Source organism: Patagioenas fasciata, chromosome 2 (genome assembly GCF_037038585.1).
Source record: "Patagioenas fasciata isolate bPatFas1 chromosome 2, bPatFas1.hap1, whole genome shotgun sequence".
In the NCBI taxonomy this organism is placed as follows: Eukaryota; Metazoa; Chordata; class Aves; order Columbiformes; family Columbidae; genus Patagioenas; species Patagioenas fasciata.
The window spans coordinates 162,048,746-162,061,722 of record NC_092521.1 but is presented as its reverse complement, the minus strand read 5'-3'; the positions used below and the strand labels follow the sequence as shown (position 1 = coordinate 162,061,722).

At 41.1% G+C, this 12,977-nt stretch overlaps 1 protein-coding gene across 13 annotated transcripts in view; it reads right to left on the bottom strand.

Moving 5' to 3' along the window:
* The window catches only part of KMT2C (lysine methyltransferase 2C), a 208,179-nt gene that overhangs the window by 94,923 nt on the left and 100,279 nt on the right, over positions 1–12,977 (bottom strand). The gene's annotated exons all lie outside the window — the stretch shown is intronic.

Here is a 12,977-nt window from a genome sequence, read left to right as displayed (position 1 = left end):
AACTACCCAATAACCCTCCCGTTCTCTAGTCAGGAGGGAACAGATTCCATCAGTCTGCTTGTAAAATATCACTCCCACTTTTCTGATTCAGTAATCAGCCGCTTTTCTTTCTTGGCTTCATTCCAGTCCCTGAAGCTCTGTAACATGCTTTTGCACCTTTTCACCAAAGCAACAATACTTTTGAAGGCTAGAGATTTGGAGTAAACTTAAAAAAAACAGGTCAGTGGCTCACAGGAAGGCACAGATAACACACACCAACAACTGAGCTTGTTTTTCATAATAAAAATGTAATACTAACACTGGCGTGTTTGAACACTAGCTCAAGTGTCAAGTAACATGCAAATAGGAACATAAACCAAACCAAAGAAAAGTTACATAGTGCATCTGCTTAATTCGTAGAATACGGGCAATATTTATGTTTCTTCTGTGTTTCAACGCCTGGCATGAAATTGGGCATGAAATAGTGCTACAAAGAGTCCACAGATATCAAAACCAGTCCATACGAAAATACAAATCACAAAGCTGCCAATGTTCACAGTTACGTTGATATTCTTGAAACCAGATGAAATTAAAGTCTTCAGCAAATATCTGCCTGCACCACAACTCACGGACAAGAGAAAGGAAAAATATTACTTTATGCTAAACACCACTGCACTGTAAAAAGGTAAAACGCTTTGGTACAGAAATTAAAGCGGGTCACTAAGGAGAGTTACTGTCACATTCCTCTGCTACCAGGCTTAGTCTAGTCCAGACTTGCAAGACATCTCACAGAATCACAAAATGTCAGGGGCTGGAAGGGACCTCGAAAGCTCATCCAGTGCAATCCCCCCGCCGGAGCAGGAACACCCAGCTGAGGCTCCACAGGAAGGTGTCCAGGCGGGTTTGAATGTCTGCAGAGAAGGAGACTCCACAACCTCTCTGGGCAGCCTGGGCCAGGCTCTGCCACCCTCACTGAGAAGAAGTTTCTTCTCATATTTAAGTGGAATCTCCTGTGTTCCAGTTTGTACCCATTGCCCCTTGTCCTATCACTGGCTGTCACTAAGAAGAGCCTGGCTCCATCCTCCTGACACTCACCCTTTATATATCTCTAAACATTAATGAGGTCACCCCTCAGTCTCCTCTTCTCCAAGCTCCAGAGCCCCAGCTCCCTCAGCCTTTCCTCACACAGGAGATGCTCCACTCCCTTCAGCATCTTGGTGGCTGCGCTGGACTCTCTCCAGCAGTTCCCTGTCCTTCTGGAACCCCTCCCCATGTCTCTATCACCTACCAACAGCATGGAAAAGATGGATTCTGGTACTTTATGAACCAAAATGTGGAGGTGAGGAGAGTGGACAAGACAAGCAAACAATAACATGGAGCTACCGAAGCAGGTGAAGAAGGTAGCAACAGAAATTACATTGAATGATCGTCAACAAAGTCCCACAAAACAACTCCGTTTAGAAAGTGATATATTCAGTAAACACTCACTGAGGATGTTGTAAAAGATAAATCCTGGATATAGATGTGAAATCACAAAACCACAGCCCAAAGCCTGCAGTTTGATGACCAGCACACAGGCCCCTGCACTATTTGGTACCTGAGACTCCTGCAGCTCATGGAGGTGACGCCAACCCCAGGTCACTCTGACGGGCTGCACACTTTTCAAAGATATTAATCAGTAAAAAACAATAGGGACAGGACCATGTCAAGGAAGTATTCCATAGCGACTCTGTCAGATCCCATCATTAACCCTTCAGAATTATCTAATCGGGAAAGAAAATTTGAAAGAACTGCAAGCACTCTAAGAATCGAACATTTATTAAAAGCAGAGAATAATGGATTAAAATAGCAGTATTACAGTATTTTTAAACGTCACATCTATTCTTCAAAAGCGCCAATCAACAACAGTACATAACAAATGTAGAATCAGGATATAGCTTTTTCCAAATGTTATATGACTAAATGATGAAATTATTATTAAAAAAGCAAACTACAGGATTACTGCAAAGCCTTGAAAAAATGTTGATGTTGATTTAAAGAATTGTGTAAAGACGATGGAAGAAAAATGGAAGCCCAAATTACATTTAATTGAACCCTTCAAACCCATCTGCTAAACTGCACTGGCAATGAAAAGCATTTGGCAGCTAAGTAAAACACACACTTTAAAAACAATGTAGTATATATAATCTGAAGCAAATAAAAACCACAGAATATCAACATTTGCTGAATTTATGAGAGAGATAAAGCAGTCTGAAGAAATAAAGGCCCAAAGGGATTTTTTTGGCAACAGCTGTTGGTGAGAAGAGTTACTTTTCCAGGACTGGAAGCCAACAGTTCTCTGAAACCAGGCCACATGCCGTGACCCCAGAAGAACAAGTAAACAGCTATTACAATTCACTGACCTCCACCGAGAAAGTAAGGATGTGAACAGCAAAAGTATATTAATTTACTAAAAAAAAACCCACCTCTGCTAAATAAACTCTGTAACAAATACTTTACTACTCCGTTGTTAAAATACGGCATCTGGACAGAAGTGTGGACATTCCAGGTCTCCACAACTCACTACTTTGTTCTTCCTTCCTAGCAGTTGCCTCCTTTTTCCACCCTTAGAAGAAGTTACATTAAATAAACGGTGTTGATAGCAAGGCGTCTAAAAATTGGACCAACTCATGTTTTGCAAGGGTGTTTTTCATAATAGTTGTGATAGGTTAACGAGCTGTAAGAAGCAAGTTTGCTAATGGAGATGACATGTTTTACCTGATAACCTGAAATACGTAGAGCAAAATGTGCAAACCTCACAGCACACAAACCCTTCCTCATATCATCTGCAATGTTCCCAATGCCTTTCTGTTCAGAAGCTCCTCACAAGGGTTCGTGTGCCTCAGAGCGGGATTCTCCCATCATTATCTAAGTGAGTGGAATGACCACACGCATACGATTTCCTCCACAGACTCTGCTGCCTTCTTCACACTTTCATGAGGAAAAGTACTTTTTTAATTCACCTCGACGCTTTCTACAAGATTTACCATAATGTAAATGTTTTGAGCGAGTCTAAGCTCTCTCACAGCAGCCAACAACCAACTACTCCCTTCATTCTCATCCAGAAGGGCACACACAAGCCTGTTGTTTAGTTCGCGTGTCAACAATGAGAAGGTCAATAATGTTTAACGTAAATTAAATCGTGATTATGAGGCTTCAGCATCAGCAACTTGAGGACAAACAAGGCAAGAAGAGAAATCATCAGCTTTGGTTTAAGGCTTTTTGGCAGGCTCAGAAAAAAGCCTCTTGTGCCAGTTCCATCTGATTCATGCTCGGAAGGTCTTCAGAAGTATGTGTAGACATTTCTTTTTGTTGGCAGAGCACAGTCTGAGCCACAAACTGTTGGAAGCTTGAAAAAAATATAACTGGGGGAAACATTGTTACATGCTTGTTGTTTAATGATCTCCTGCATGCATCTGTTACTGGTCATTGCAGAAGATGCTGTGGTAGAGTCAACTTTCCGTCGAATCCAGCACAGCTCCTACGTTCTTAAATCACATACAAGGATTCTGAAGTGGTTTGTGCATTCTATAGGTTATGTGTGTGCTACGCAACCTCTATAGCTACAGCTAAGTTGGCATCATGACATCTGCAAAGCCATTTAACAGAGACACAGAGAAAGACGATTTACTGCTGATACCGTCACATTGTGCATCCAAGCAACACAAGGCTTGATGAGGATGTGAACTTCAGGCTCTAAATTTCCTCTCTATATATCAGCCAAGTGTTTAAGCTCCCATTACACTTACTAGAGACTTAGTCATTTTATGGAATTTACTTCATCCCAATTTAATTAGCCAAGCAGTGGGTGTCCATTTTTTGGGCTCCACTGACAATACCAGTCAGATCTCTATTGCCTACAACTGGAATTTAAACACAGCTCAAAGATAGACACATCCACAGAGAGGTCTAAACTGAAATGATAGTCCTGACCTGAAGTCAAGTTGACAAGAGTTGTCTATTGGTAACACAGCAAAATCCACAGACTTCCATATAAACTCCGTTCTAGTCATGAAAGTTTGGATGCTAAAAAGTTGGGCTAAAGCTTCACATAACACATCCCTAAATTCTCTTAAATACTTTTGGGACACTTAGTCAAAACTTTCCAGCCATTTCTGATAATAGGAAAGTCAGTAAGAAAAACATTTTGCTCATCTTAAAAACCTCACTCACAGGACTTGCGGTTTGGTAGGAATTTTATTGTGGGGGACGCAATTTTTGTCCTTACCCTACAGATCCATGCAGATGTGACCAAGTTTGAGAAAACTCTATTTATTTTTTAACATTCAAAGTTTGTCAGTGAAAAATCACAGAAAAATCTACTCTCATCGATCATGATTGATCCTCTTCCATTTCTAGCACCGATCAGACTACATGTACCTTCTGCAAAGATTGCTTCAGCCTGACGAGGATTAGGGAGAGGAAATCTGTAATAAATACTCTAAGCCCAAGTACAATAAGCCACTGGAATGGAAAGCAGACATCCCTAAGGGTCTTGATACTGTCACTTAAATCGTCTGGGGAATGAGAGACTCCTGCACATGGGCAGATGGACAAATAGAGGCCAAAGAGACAAACAGGACAAACTACACCGGGTGAAGGAGAAACCATGGATGGAGATGGGAGCTGAGGTGGGGCAGGATGATGCTTCAAGGGTCAATTGACTAAGACTAAAATTATAGAGGCATAGAATCATTTTGGTTGGAAGAGACCAAATATATACATTAATAGATATAAAAACAGATAATAGATAAAGAGCTGAGCAAACTGATGTCCTAAGGCACAGGAAATGGTGAAGGGACAGATCTCAGAAGGAAAAGGGCACACAAAGTTTAAGGAGAAGAGATGCAGGAAGAACAAGGAAAAGTGGAAGTGGCTAAAAAAACAACTTAAACAAAAAGTCAGAGGCAAATGAAACTGGATGAAGACTACAGGGAGGAAAAGCGCACCGTCCTCTGATGCCGAGTGCCGTATCACTGTCACCTGGCCAGCTCAAATAACACAGCTCTGTGCGCAGCCGTAAAGGTTTTAAACCTGCCCTCTGAGGGGTCTGCCTGCTCCTTTTCCTCCCTGACACAAGGAAACGATGTAGTCAGACAATTACAGGTAGCGCACACAGAGATACATATAAAGGAATGAACAGACACATATATGAACAACTAAATACATATGTACATTAAAACACAAAAAGGATTGCCAATCAAATGTGGATTTAGTGTATAAAATAGACCTCTTAAAAGGAGTCTTTGCATTAAAGAAACCTGCCATTTCTAGGACTGTGCTGAATTTGCAGAGGGGAAAAAAGTATGTATTGCAAATATTGTGGATCACTTGTGGGTTTAAAGAACAGTTACGGCAACCGAATGATGACCTGCAAACCAGTTCCATTTCACATCTTTCATTGGTCTCCTTCACAATATCGGGCAGGCACTAAATACATTTTTTCTTAAGTTATTTTGGTCCTTAAGCTCATCGTTAAAAGCTTGGGGGGTTTCTCCCCCTCGAAATACAGCCTTGATTTCTACCTAGATTGTGTACTCACATCTCCAAAGAGTGAAGAAAGAACCGCAATATCAGTGCCACTTTTTAAGTCAGTTTGAGTATTTTTGAAACTCTTTCAATTTGTCATCTGAATTAGCAGATATTTTTAAGTTTAAAAAAACAATAAATCAACTTGTCTTGGGGAGAGTGGAGCCCCAAATGCACAAAAAGGTCACATAAATCTGCTATTTGGAAAAATTTATAGACAAGTTATTCACATGTTTATTATAGTAGAAACATCATAGAAAAACTCGTGCGGAAATGAGTAATTCTTTCCTTTCGGCAGTATCTGAATAGTCTACATACCTACACGGTGAACAACACTGAATAAAAGGGATATTGAAGAGGGTTTTACCGAGACAGCAACGTCCATCTTATGGACCACAATAGGCACTCGCTGTTCGGTACACAATCAAATAATTAAAGACTCTATAATCAGGCATATGAACCAAGGATATCAATTGTGCGCAAAGGATGTTAATTGTGTGCAGACAACTTGTCTTCTGGCATGTCCTAACTTCGTGTGTTTCACTTTATAGTCTCAATAATGCGTCGTTTTAACAAAGATTTTGTAGATATATTGACGTGGTTTAACAGAAGGTTCATGTGAGCAGAAGTCACTATATATTCTCAATGATACACTTAATTTACAAGGTAGTAGTAGGGATGGGGTGACATGGAACTCTGGATTATGTAAAGACATAAAAAAATACAAGAATTTCCTGCCTTTAACACCTTCCGCATTAGTGAGCAGCTCCTTAGTATTCCTTCCCCACCGACTGCAATCAGTACCTTATTGTTCATAATTCCTATTTCTTTGGCTGTTCCTAAATTGCGCTCTCCAAATGGCACAGAGTCATTGTAAACAAAATCCTACATCTTCAGTTCACTAATTCTTGTAAATTGAGCTCAAATAAAGCAATTAGGCGGCATACTTTGAAACTACCAGCTTGAAACATTAATATAATTTCTCTTCTAATAAAAGCTTCACATGTTTTATCTGGCTGGGGCTTTTAGGCTTTTTTCAATTTGGCTAAATTAGTCACTTACACATATTTCTCCCATTCCTCCTCCCTAAACACGGTATCCCCCTACATTACACAATCCTTTTTTTAATTCACCAGCTAGCAACATAAACAAATAAGCCCCTTGTCTCTCCATCCTGTTCCATCACTGCCGTTCCTTGGTGAGCATCATGCAGTGAGATGTTCCGACCTAAAATACAGAATCTTGAAACTGGTTCCTGCATCCAGGTTCCAGTATAAGTTGGGGAATGACCTATTAGAGAGCAGTGTAGGGGAAATGGACCTGGGGGTCCTGGGGACAGCAGGATGACCATGAGCCAGCACTGGGTCCTTGTGGCCAGGAAGGCCAATGGTACCTGGGGTGGATTAGAAGGGGGTGGTCAGTAGCTCAGAGAGGTTCTCCTGCCCCTCTACTCTGCCCTGGGGAGACCACACCTGGAATATTGTGTCCAGTTGTGGCCCCTCAGTTCAAGAAGGACAGGGAACTGCTGGAGAGAGTCCAGTGCAGGGCAACAAAGATGCTGAAGGGAGTGGAGCATCTCCCGTGTGAGGAAAGGCTGAGGGAGCTGGGGCTCTGGAGCTTGGAGAAGAGGAGACTGAGGGTTGACCTCATTAATGTTCATAAATATGTGAAGGGTGAGTGTCAGGAGGATGGAGCCAGGCTCTTCTCAGTGACAACCAGTGATAGGACAAGGGGCAATGGGTACAAACTGGAACACAGGAGGTTCCACTTAAATTTGAGAAGAAACTTCTCCATGGTGAGGGTGGCAGAGCCTGGCCCAGGCTGCACAGGGGGGTTGTGGAGTCTCCTTCTCTGCAGACATTCAAACCCGCCTGGACACCTTCCTGTGGAACCTCAGCTGGGTGTTCCTGTTCCGGCGGGGGGATTGCACTGGATGAGCTTTCCAGGTCCCTTCCAATCCCTGACATTCTGTGATTCTGTGAACTGCTGGTCAGACGTTTATCAGGTAATTCAGCTGCTGTTCTGGGGTTCAGGGAGGGGGGTATAGGAAAGGGCTGCTGGGTTCGTTTTGCAGCACGCTGCCTCAGTAGCTTGTGCGGAAAGAAGCTGCCAAATTTTGTAATGAATTCCACAGAACATTAAGCCTGATGCTTAGCAGAAGCCATAACTGTTAAGTAAATGATATCCTTTTGATGAATACCCTTATTTGAAAACAACATTGATTCTCCTAACCCTTTAGCAGTGTCCCAAAACAGATGTGCACAACTGCAAATTCTGTTTGCTTTCAGGTTTACGAAGTGTGATGACATTTTTACAATCACGCATGAGCCCTTTTACCCAGGAGGAAAATAAAGCACAATAATTCTTCGCCATCTGTTTGTTAATTTTGCATTCACTTAACTTTGCATTTTAAGCTAATAATCATTTTCTTATAATATAGTTTGCTCCATTGGTAGAAATTACAGCTGTTCAATTAAAAAAGAATGGTTTATAATAGTATACAGTTTTCCTCTAAATACTTCCATCGCTCTTAATTATAGAGATATTAGTGCTATCGAATGGAAAAAAACTGCCAGGAAACAGTGTTATGCTTTATATGTCACAGATTCCCTTAGTAAATGTACATATTTACCTCTGTTCCAGCACCAATTCCCACCTGGTCTCTTTTCCATTAAAATTCCTTTTCTCCACTACAAGATTTGTTGTCGTTTTTAATGTTGCCATGTACAACAGGCTTCTCACGCTCTTGAAGGAGTAAGGCACAGTTAGATGAAGCTCTGTTGATTGTGTAGCATACAGTCAAACGAAGCACAGCCCTATTTCTTCACAATGCTTTTCCTTAATCTCTAATGACAGGCCAACAAGATTCTGCTGTTTTTACCCTTATCCGGTTCCAGCTAAACCAGGACTAGAATAATGTCCTAAAAGCTTTTTCCCCCAATGTTTCCAGTAAGATGGGGAAATCCCGTTCCTTTATCAAAAGTTAAAACCGCATTGAAATAACATGAATTATACATCAGAACTAGCAAAGAGGAAATAATGTGGGTTAACAAGAGACATGGGCCTGGAGAAAGAGCAGGAGCCAGCCTGAGATCCTGACAGATGTATTTAGGATTCTCTGCTCTGCACAGAGCTGTCGGTCCACAGAGAGGTTATGAGTCCTAAACACACACTGTCCCCACACTAATACAGTGGAAACTCTACTTCACTGTGGTTCCTAGGCTTAATAATGATAATCATCTACAAATAAGCTCTTCAAGAGACACAGGCTGCTCAGCTAATTCATTGCGTGGTCCAGTAGTATTAGAGACACTTCAGATGGTTGAAACAATCAAGATTCAATCACTGCTTTCTAAAACCAATTTTTATCAGATGGCATGGAAATCTTAGCGTCAGATGATGATCCTAATTCCCTGCTACTGTTAAGATAACAATGCCATCACAGTACTAGGATGGATACTTCACTAAAAACACCCATAAGGCAAGAGATGGTTAACCACAAAATGGATTTATTTCAATTAGAGGAGTTTAGCGAAGGTTAATGAGGTGCATAAGAGTGTAACAGTGCACCTACCTACAGAGACGAGCTTCCAGAAGCACCAAACACAACAGGCTCACATAAAACGAAGAGGGGAAGTACAACCACACGCTACTGTGATGCTCAGCTTCTCGTCTTACCAGAACCTTGAGTATTCTGACCTTTCAGTTTCTCAGATCAGTGAGCATTGCTGCCAGGTCCGACCTTTACAGGGGGATTTATCCATCACAATATTTTAGGTCTGCCACAAAGCGAACATTCTGGAGGAGCCCAAGGCACACTCGGATGTGACGGATGCGTAAGGGTAACAGTCTTCCCAACAATTCGCCGTCTATTTCAAGTTACTCTCATTAAAAAAGTCACCCGCTATGACATTTGGAAAACCTGCAACTCTTACCTATTCAACGTATCAACTCCATTTCCATTTTGGAAAAGAAGCATTTCCTCTAAACGCTCAAAGAACGATGACAGCAACTGAACTGTCGTCTTGGATTACTTTTCTAAAAGTCTCTATTCACTCTTAAAAGTTTATGATTTGTCAACACATCTCCCTGGAAATACCATACAAATAACACCTAATATTGCCAGAACAACCTGCAGTAATTGAAAGGAAAAATACCCGCCAGTATTTGCTTGGATATTTGACAGTTCATTCACATCCAGATTCACTCTTCGCTCTGCAGAATCTGCCACTCTTCCCAGTTCTTTGCAAGGCAATTTAATACAGAAGCAGAGGAGGGGGGAATAATTTTTAAACATGAAGAAATACTATTTCACGAATTAAAAACTAGAAGTGAGATGGCTAGATGTGGAAAAACCTGCAGTATTATAAACAATTGTCTAGATTGCAGATTGAATACAAGTATTCCCATTGCATCTGTCACAGCAACGTATTCTGGGTGCATCAAGGTGTTTTACCGATGTTAAGACATTCCAGGAAGCAAATATTGATTTATTTGTCTATTTATTTAATTTGTAGCAGCTACATTCCCCTCCTCATTTACTGAAGAGGGACATGACATCTTTGAAGGAATATTTTAATATCACTGAAGGAAAAAAGCAACAGTAAAAAAGCATTTAGGAAGTGCTCATTTGAGAACACGACACTTCATCACTTCTCAATTAATATTATTGAATAGGATGCTTATTATTAATATTAATCATGACCATGACTCATGGAACACCTACAAATCCATTACTGGCAGCAGACCTACCATTGTCTGCCTACATTTTATTATCAGGTCAGATCTGCAGAATGGAGAGGACTATTATATAAATGAAAATAAACAATATTCACTCTTTCACATAAATAGCTGACTATCAAGAGCAGTCTAGAGCATCAGGAAAAACAGCTTTAATGCAAATAAAGTCTGCATTGATCACCGAGCCTTATGCACATTGGCCCACACTTGTGAGGATTCATAGGGTTTCTCTCTCACGCTTGATTTGTTCCATGTTATTAAAAACCCACTCAAGGACACCTGCATTAACGGGACCACTTCATACTGCTGCCTGCAATATTTATGCTCGATCTGCACCTCGGGGACACAACTTAGACTAATGGAAGTCAATAACAAAATCTTTAGGGAGTTCAAAACTATTTTTTGCTAATGGTTTGATTTTGCAAGCTGCTGAGTGCACCAATCTCAGAGCAGTTTTTAGGCTACTGCTTAAAAGCAAACTGATGCCAATGGACTAATACACGTAGCGCTGAATTTCAAATTAAAACACATTTGTATGATTTTTTTGGAGGATGGGCGAAAACCCCGAATGAAAACCCATCATATAATTTATATTAGCAGGAAAAATATTACTCGTTCTTCTGATTGCACTAATCAAAGCCACTTTGTAACTCTGATTTCATTAAAGAGACTGAATTTTGAAGTTCTCATTCAAAAACAAAGTGTGACCCACATTCATGAAAAATTCAAGATGTAACTAAAGAAAACACTATTTATGCTAAGAAACCAAGATGAGAGTCAATTGTTTAACACTGACCAACGCCACAGCTCAGCAAATACCAACCCAGCTTGTCCCACAGGGGTATTTTTGCTTTTTATTCATGTGTTATCTATTAAAGAACAGCCTTCTGAAGGCAAGGAAGACACCTTTCTATTCCTATAATGCTCAAAGCATAATGAAAACCTGTCCTTGACTAAAGCTAATCAATATTAACTGCAAAAGACTGATTGGTCTTTTTTTCATAAATGTGACCATCACACAAAGGCAAAATTACACCCTCAGGCACTAACATTAAAAAGAAGAAAAAAACAACGACAAACAAAGCAAAACAACTCGCAGATTGATCCACGTTATCTATGGCAAAGAATATTTAAATGAGAAGCAGCCACGACCGAGGTCTTGGTAAGGCAGGAAAATGAGGGGTGCATTCAAATACCCACAAAAGTGAGGAGATAACGCAGTGCTGCTACATTTCCTTATAGAAGTTTCTATGGGCTTCCTGTAGGCATCAATGTTAAAGAGATGGGTACACTTTCCTGCCTTTTTTTAACACATATAGACCTCCAGTCTTCTTATCTGCTGGAAATATTAACGGGATAATAATTTAAATAAATTTGTAAATATTTTCATAAACTCCTAAAAGAACACTTTGTTGTTTCCTTGGTCCATGTTTAAAATGTGTTGGCACTATATTGTGATTTTCTTATTTTGTAGAGCTTTGCTACTATTGCTGAGCGTAGGAAGACAGGAGAAAGGGAGAGTACAAGTAATTCCACATTCTACAAGAAGGCACCAAAATGGTTCGCACGCCCCCCAACTGAGGGACTACCTGAGGAAAAAGGTCCAATCTTAATTTTAGAGCCAGCGCAATTTTCCTTTAGTGGGCTTTCTTTGCTCTTCAGAGATCGGGTTCTCTCTGTTTTTAACACAGAAGCCCCCACAATAACTCCGTATACATGGATTATAAACTCTTAAAGCAAATTCCCAGCAACAGGGTGCTCCCCCAACGTGAACTGGGATGTCACTGCCTTAATTCTTAGGGTTACACTTAAGAAAGACACGCGGGGCGGGGAAGAGAAAAAGGAATATAGAGAATTTCTTTGGGCATATTATGAAAAAAGTGTTTTCTACTCAAGTCATGCAAAAAGGAAGAAAAGGCCTTTGTGAAACACACTTCACCAGTTTGGAACACACACTAAACAATTTCACTTCAGAGCTCTCAGTAAATTATTTCAGTGAATGTTACGGAATAAAGGAAACCTGCACTGGAAATTCCTTCAGGAACATAAGGCCTTTCATGTTTCTCAGCCAGGCTTTTCGCTTTTCATTTCTCGGCTGTTGCTGCTTCTCTCTCAGCCTCCCCTGTGCCCCCAGCCCATTTTCCTGCTTCCTACGCCCCCCAGACCGCCCTCGGCATCCGCAATGCCCAGCGCCCGCTCAGCAGCCAAACCCGCTCACAAAAGTCCTTCAAGCAATAATATCTCCCCCTGATTCTAGCAGCCCCGCAGTCGGCATCTAGAGTTCAAGAAAGGCGCATCTTTCAAAGCATTCATCGCGAAAAACAAAACAGAAAATTAAGAAAAGCAGACTGCAACTCGAAGGCTGACTCTGCTTCCCAACACTGGGGGAGCTCCTGGCACGGCAGCGGGAAACCAGCACCATCGCGGTGGGAAAGCAAGAGGAATAGGGGAGGCTGAAAAGTGCACCGCTTTCCTTTAGATGAAGCCATACGAACCGTCTCGAGAAAGCAACAAAAGTCTTTTTCCTCCTCATTCGCTATCGCGTTCCAGAAACGCAGTAGTTATGGGAAAGATGGCTGATGTAGCTTTGCCTGCCAGAAATGCCGTTGTGCTTCTGTTCGAGTCTGCAGAATCGCAGGGTGAACCGGGCAACCAAGTCACAGAAACGGCATTAACGTATTGGAAAAAAC